Raw genomic sequence first — 7,602 nt, 5'->3', positions numbered from 1 at the left:
CATGATCCCATTGAGGGACAGTAATAATGTTCTAAAATCAGATAGTACCAATAGTTGCACAACTCTGTGAATATACTGTGTGTATGTGTGTGTGTGCTAAGTTGCTTCAATTGTGTCCAACTCTGTGCAACCCTGTGAACTATAGCCCACCAGGCTCCTCTGTCCCCAGGACCCTCCAGGCAAGAACACTGGAGTGGATTGCCATTCCCTTCTCCAGGGGATCTTCCCAACCCAGGGACTGAACCGGTGTGTCTTACGTCTAACCTGCATTGGCAGGCAGGTTCTTTACCACTAGCGCCACCTGGGAAGCCCCAGGTGACTATACTAAAAAGCACTAAATTATATATGCTAAAATACTGAAGGTTAAGGTATGTGAATTACATTCAACTGTATCCTAAGAAAGCTGTTATTAATAAAAATATGAGGCCATTTCATGGACGCCGGGGGTGTGAGAGCATCCGGGAACGCCGGGCGGGAGGGGACCAGGAAGACCTAGCCTAGGTTCTGTGGATATTGAACCTCCGCCTTTCTAACCCAAGATCTCGAAATGCATCGTGATTCCTGTCCATTGGACTGTAAAGTTTATGTAGGTGATCTTGGAAACAATGGTAACAAGACTGAACGAGCTTTTGGCTATTATGGACCACTCTGAAGTGTGTGGGTTGCTAGAAACCCTCCCGGCTTTGCATTTGTTGAAGATCTCCGAGACGCAGCTGATGCTGTCCGGGAGCTAGATGCCAGAACACTCTGTGGCTGCCCAGTAAGAGTGGAACTACGGAATGGTGAAAAGAGAAGTCGTAATCGTGGCAGAGTTGGACACCACTGAGCGACTGAACTGAACTGAATCGTGGCCCACCTCCTTCTTGGGGTCGTCGCCCTCGAGACGATTATCGGAGCAGGAATCCTCCACCTCAATGCAGCTCTCCAACATGGAGAAGCTCCTCCCGCAGCCGGAGCAGGTCCCCTCCTAGAGATAGGAGGAGAGAGAGAGATCACAAGCCGTCCCGATCTTTCTCTAGGTCTAGTAGCGGATCTAGATTAAATGGAAGGAAATAGGAGACAGTTTCCAAGAGGAGGGGTGTACAGGAACTAACTTCATTTGACAGGAGTAGGTACAGAAAATTCAAGGTTTGTTTGAGACTTTATAAGCTTGATGCATTTTAAAAATGTTTTAGCTGTTCACATTTGTTTGTTGGAACAGGGACACAAAGCTGTAATTCTCTATGGTTTGAAATGGATCATATGAGGCGTGTAATATCAAGAATTGTTACTTTACAATGTTCCCTTAAGCAAAATTTAATTTGCTTTGAATTTTAGTCTTGCATAGACTGATAATAAACCTCTTAACTCCTGCCCAGCTAAAGTCAATGTTTAACATTATGGAAATAAAAACTGGCAAAAACTGGAAGATTTTTTTCAACATAGCTGGGATATGGTATGCAGCTGTAGTTAGGCAGTTTTTAAAGGCTGCTGTGAACTCAAAAGCCAGCTGGAAAAATTAAAGCTGCACCCTTAAACTAGATTAGAGGTTTAAAAATCCCACTAGTCTTCACACTGGACAAAAGGTTGTCCAGTTGGTGTAGAATCTAAGAAGTTTCAAGGAAGTTAGCTTACCTTTGCTTTAGGTTGTAAGTTCCTTCTGTGATTGCTGTATATGAATACATAGCTCTTTGTAACGTTTTTTATTTGGAAATATGAGACTATTCAAGATAACAAATGTCCTGCCAGTTTAAGGGTATATTGTAGAGCTGAACTGAGTTACTGTGCAAGATTCTTTTTTCATTCTGTCATTTGTAATATGTTTTGTGAGAATCCTTGGGATTAAAGCTTTGGTTACAAAATAAATAAATAAAAATATGAAATAATCCACATTTGGGGACAGGTACTGGTGATCAGTTATTGAGTTCTGATGTGAATTTTGGAGATACAATTTCCCCTGGGAGAAATGAATAATGATATTTCCCTTTTAATCATTTGGGAGGCTGAGATTTTTCTAATAAATTGAACCTGAATTTCCCATTTTACAAAAGGCAACAAGAATACCAATTACACAAAGGCACACTCACATACTAGAGGAAAGAACCATCACAAACTCTCCAGAAGTTGAATAGTACAGGACCCAAACAAACACTTCCCAACACAAATAGGACTTAACCTCAGACACATATCAGAACCAACTGGCAAAAATGCCCAAATAGCACTTCGAGATCAAAAGAGATGGTAGCTGGGTGCACACCAGTGGACTTACTGGATCTTGGAGCTCATCAGCTCGTCCAAAAGCATCTTTCCGTTCCACCAAGGAAAAGCGTACCTTGGTCAACAGTGCCAAGCAGGGGAGAAACAGCAATGATCCCAAAACGAATGGTTTTAGAAGCTGCTAGGAACACCCTCTCAGGGCCAGCAAGCCACAAGCAGCGGCTGATTGCAACCACCCTGACAGCTCCGCTCAGAAAACTCTATAAGCCAGAGATCGCGAGAGCGCAACCTCACGTTGGCGCCCAAATCTGTTAGCAAAAGTGAGTCCAGCTGCTCACAGTTCAAAAGTCAGTAAAGGCGCGAGGTTGGTGGAAAGGCAAGTTTGCTTTATTTTGAAGACTGGCAACTGGAGGGCGGGAGTGGAATGGGTAGGATGGACTCCTGTCCAGAGGCTGACTCCCTTCCCCACTGACAATCAGTGGGCAAGAGATTTTTTAGATGGAGGCAAGGAAGGAGTCCATGAAGAAAGAGCACAGCCGGCTCTGATGCTCATGTTGAAATTGGTCGTGCAGTGGTCTGATCAGCGTTATCTGATTGTTTCAAGAATAGTTAATCATCAGTTCCAGGATCCGTTTGTTCCATTTTTTTGAGGCCAGTTCTTGGAGTTGTGGTAGCTTGCTGCTGCTGCTGCTGCTGCTAAGTCGCTTCAGTTGTGTCCGACTCTGTGCGACCCCATAGACGGCAGCCCACCAGGCTCCCCCGGCCCTGGGATTCTCCAGGCAAGAACACTGGAGTGGGTTGCCATTTCCTCCTCCAGTGCATGAAAGTGGAAAGTGAAAGTGAAGTTGCTCAGCCGTGTCTGATTCTTAGCGACCCCCTACCAGGCGCCTCTGTCCGTGTGATTTTCCAGGCAAGAGTACTGGAGTGGGGTGCCTAATGTCATGATTATAGTCTGGTCATCAGGTAGTTAACTTTTTCAACCTAATGGGAGTTTCTGTATCTAGAAGGCAGCTCCCAGCATATAGCTCAGAGTATTATTGATAGCCCTTGAGAAGAAACGAAAGATCCTTGACTTTGTTTAATGACAAAACTATTACTGTTTGGTCTAGTTTGACCATTTTCCTTTGTTTCGCTAATTAAACATATTGTTTGGCTAAAGTTTTTGCACAGACAAGGGCAAGCTGAGAACATGGCAGGCAAGGATCTTAGGGTCCTGCTCCATTTCACTTGTATGTTAGTTAGGTAAAAACTCTTGCACAGTAGAGTTATGCACAGACCTAGAAGTAAATGCCTTTCAGACTGAGTGATCCACAGAAGAAGGATTGAAAATTTCTCTTCCCAACTCTGGAAAGAAGTTACAATTTAGGACATTTTACAGTGATACTGTGACACTACAAATTGTAATTGACTTTCAGATAACAGATTTCAGCTTTTTAATGCCCCCCAGGCATGTGATCATACATTAATACACACTTTGTGGAATCTGATTACTTAATTAAAACCTAGAGTTCTGTGATAGTCAAAAACTTCTGAATTTTTTCTCTGGCAAAAACATCATAATATGACATGAGCCACACAATTTCATGATAATCAGTTCAGGACTGCAAATGTTATTAATGCATTTTTATGGTTGCTTTTAACACATAATTAAGTACTATGACTGATACTCATCAAGTAAATTTCCAACAAAGATTAACTGATTGATTGATGCATCCTCTGAGATTATAGTAGCAAATTCAAGAAGAAAAATTTTTGAGAAAACAGTGGAATAATCTAATGAAAGTGATAAAGTTACACTGAAAAATACAAAACCTCTGCATTAATTTTTGTTTTGTGTGTATCTGTCTTTTTCTACTTTCAATGTGAAACCACCCTAACTTCCATCCAGAGGGTCTGATACAGCTTATTAAAATTTCCCTTTTCTGGCAGAAGATGTGAGCTTCCATTGCCCTCTTAGCAAGGTTGCTTTTCCATAACTGGGCTCCCACTCAAATGTTTATACATGTCATTGTTAATGGTGCCTCATCTTTATAGGAAAGGGAGGCAGCATGGTCAGCTGGCAAAAGTTCGTGCATCTCTTTAACAGCATAGAATTGTTGCAAGGAAGGGATTTCTAGCCATTGACATCATTGCTCAGTGCATCCTGCATCTTAACAGGGCCACACGACCGACTTCTGGCTAATGGAAGATGCATGGAAGACAGGTGTATCCCTCCCAGACTTGGCTCATCCTCTATACTCTCTGACCCCTCACCTGCTAACTTGGGACCTTTTGGAACCCATGGATAGAAGATAGCAGATCCTCCATCATCCTAGTCTCTGAATCACTCTGTGGAGCAGAGAACTCCCTCCCTTTCCCTGCATTGTGGACTTTACAGAAACCAGAAATACATGCTTGTTATCTTAACCCACTGAGGTTTGGAGTTTATTCATTACAGCAGCAAGTATTCCCTTAAGAAATACTAATGTTCACTATTATACATTGAAGTCTGAGAAGGATATCTGGCACCTGGAAGACCCTCTAGAAGGACAAAGAAAAGTGCCATGCAAGAAAATTCCTTTGTCTTCTGAGAAAGTCATTGTCTTTCCTCTCAATCAACTAGAACTCAAATCCTCCCTACATTATTCCCTTTAAAAAAAAAATCTTTTATACCAACTGTCCTCAAACTTTTTTCTGTAAAGGGCAGATAGTAAATAGTTCAGGCTGTGTGGGCCACACAGTCTCTGTCCCAACTACTCAACTCTGTCCTGGCCATAAACAGTCTTAAATGAATAAGTGTGGCTGGGTTCTAATAAGACATCATTTTCAAAGATAATCTGTAGGCTGGATTTGGTTCATGGGCTGCAGTGTACCAAGACTGATCTTATACATTCATCATTTTCTATGATTAGATTGAACTTTTCCCCAAACATTTATCTATTCTTCAATTTTCCTAATTTGGAGCCTCAATATGGATATGTAAGGACAAGTAGATACTCTATTGGGATATTTTATGACTATTGGAATTTAGGCATATGCAGAAGAAAACTGGTGTAAGGGAACTTTGGATTTAGGAAATGTTTTCTAAGAAGGAAAGGAAGGAAAAAAAGATTCCTGACGTGGAGTGGAGGATGTACTAACGTAAGGAGAAAACAAAACCAACATTGGATAATTAATAGGCAATAAAGTGAAGACATTTGCTGCATTTATTCATCCACTGAACATATTTGTCTCTTTGCTCCAGACCTAGGGATTATAATGTGAAAAAGACAAACGTGGTACCATTTCAGAAATGACGGTTTAATTGGGGAGATACACATTTAACAAGTAATCACTACAAAGGGTGAAGAATGTAGGGACCTGGTGGTTACAGGGTAAAAACCAGAGCCTAACTAGGAAGAAGGGATTGCGAGAGTGAAAAGATGCCGGAAAGTGATGGCAGTGGGAGGAAGCTGACAGATGGCTTTGGAGTCTGGAGAAGACTGTTGAACACGAAGGTACATAACTTTGAAAGGCCAGTGGCAGATCTCGAGGTAGGGAATGACAGTCAAAAGATTGGGAGGTTTTTAAGAACATTTTAAAAACTTTTAATGAGCTGTCAGATTAACTAAGAGGGTGAGGTGGTGAGGTGGGGAATGGATGGATGGAGGGTGGAGAGCAGCAAAGGGTGGAAGGTGGCTGTAACAGGGTAGCAATTTTAAAATGAGGAGTTTGGTTGTTTTTAAAAGAGGAAAGACCTCTCTAGGTAATGCAGTTTGAGCTACACAATGAACTTGTGTCAATGTCTAGGGACCCTCCAGATAAGAAGGTGTAAGGTCACAAGGTTAAGATAAAAGCCTGAAGGAAAATCGTCTGTTACTAGAGAAACAGCAATAATAACAGGGATGCTCTGTTGGAGGTTTGTGTGAACTGAGTACTGCTACTGCTACTGCTAAGTCACTTCAGTCGTGTCCGACTCTGTGCGACCCCAGAGGCAGCAGCCCACCAGGCTCCCCCGTCCCTGGGATTCTCCAGGCAAGAACACTGGAGTGGGTTGCCATTTCCTTCTCCAATGTATGAAAGTGGAAAGTGAAAGTGAAGTCGCTCAGTTGTACCCGACTCTTGGCGACCCCATGGACTGCAGCCTACCAGGCTCCTCCGTCCATGGGATTTTCCAGGCAAGGGTACTGGAGTGGGCTGCCATTGCCTTCTCCAGTGAAATCACTAACAAGTATCCGAAAGATCCATAAGGAGTCCTCTTGTCTGGGGCACGGAATGCAGGACAGAGTGACGGAGTAGAGCCAGGGCCAGAGACACAGGTTGGAGTCAGATGGCAGGAGGCTTTGAACGCCTGGGTCAGAGGCAATATCGTCAGGAACAACTGTGGGGTCCTGAGTAGCCAGAGCAGGGTCTGAGCCGACAAGTTTTAGAAAACTAAGAAGAATTAGAGAGGAATAGCCTCGAGGCAAGGAAAACAGGTAAGAGACTCCATGAATTAGAGACTCCATGAATGGTCCGGGCAAGGAAGGGCTGGGAGAGAAGATGAACAGGGTTCCATTGCATTGTGAAACTGCTTCCCTTCTCCACAAACTCCTCAGAGTTAAAAGAAGCATCTGTTCAGCTGCCTGTGGCCCCATTTTTTACTAGATGAGAAACAGCACTGTATTCACCAGCTGCTGACAATGTCTTTCCTTGTGCTCTGCTATGTTTTAATTACGCTTGACATTCATCCCACACTTTTACCCAGCGGCAGCAAAATGAAGAAACGCCACTTCATTGGAAGTCAAATGAAAGTGAGGACACAGGCAATTATACAGTAAGAGAGTATTACTCAAAAACCAGGAGCTTTCTAGGTTTAATGTACCGGTGGCTCCCTACCTACCACCCACTCCTGTATCTTGTTTTGATTCAATTGTAAGAAGCCTCAGCCCATAATTTAAATACAAACATCCACCGTAAAACAGTAACAGTTTAAAAAGAACAAAGAATCCAAAAACTACACTAGGAACCAGGTGGTACCTTTTTTTATGGAACATTTCAACCAGATTTCAACCAAAGTAGAGACACTAGTATAATAAATCCCTGAATGCATCACTCAGTTCCTACAATTATCACATTGTGCAACTTCCTTCATTTATAATCCCACCTACTTTTACCCTTCATCCCCAATCTGGATTACTTTAAAGCAAATCTTTAGCATCCTTTTATTTCACCTATAGAGACTTCAAAATGTATCTTTTAAAGAGAAATTTTTATTTTAATGCAGGCACAAAACCATTACAATGCCTAAAATAAAAATAACAATTATTCTTCAATATCATTAAATATGTCGTCATGGTTTAAATTTCTCCAGTTGTCTTATAATATTTATCTGACATATTTTCTTTCTTATTCAAATGAAAATGCAGCGAGACACATGTGGCAGAGGTCAATATAGCTCTTGTTTCA

The 7,602-nt window shown here is 42.2% G+C and overlaps 1 pseudogene; it reads left to right on the top strand.

Annotated features, from left to right (window-relative positions):
* Window positions 1-547: 547 nt before the first annotated feature.
* Window positions 548-1,056, top strand: LOC128056729 (serine/arginine-rich splicing factor 3-like; annotated as a pseudogene).
* Window positions 1,057-7,602: the final 6,546 nt, after the last annotated feature.

The sequence above is a fragment of the Budorcas taxicolor genome, chromosome 1 (genome assembly GCF_023091745.1).
Source record: "Budorcas taxicolor isolate Tak-1 chromosome 1, Takin1.1, whole genome shotgun sequence".
NCBI lineage: Eukaryota > Metazoa > Chordata > Mammalia > Artiodactyla > Bovidae > Budorcas > Budorcas taxicolor.
Note: the sequence above shows the minus strand (reverse complement) of the source record. Positions and strands in the feature narration are given on the sequence as shown.